Raw genomic sequence first — 353 nt, forward strand, 5'->3', positions numbered from 1 at the left:
CACTGTCCCAGGACGCTCCAATCCTTGTCCAGCCTGGCCTTGGACACTTCCAGGGGAGCTTCAGGCAAGCCCCTATTTCCAAATCCCATCTATTGAAAAGATAAAGAAAATACTGATCTTGTTAGAAAGCTCTGGAAGTAAGGAGCAAGCTGCAAACAAACGCCTTGAAAATGGGTGGAAACGCCAGCAAAGCTCCGTTTCTCGGGGCTCACCCCTCCGAGCAGCCCCGGCACCGCTCAGTGGCTCCCGGAGCGGGGCAGATGTGCGGGATCCCCCCGGGCGCAGGAAAACGCTCCTCGCCTGCAGCCGCCGCACCTCAAGGTCAAGCTGCTGCCAGCTACATCCTTCCCGCG

This window comes from Geospiza fortis, unplaced genomic scaffold, assembly GCF_000277835.1.
Source record: "Geospiza fortis unplaced genomic scaffold, GeoFor_1.0 scaffold32, whole genome shotgun sequence".
Lineage (NCBI taxonomy): Eukaryota > Metazoa > Chordata > Aves > Passeriformes > Thraupidae > Geospiza > Geospiza fortis.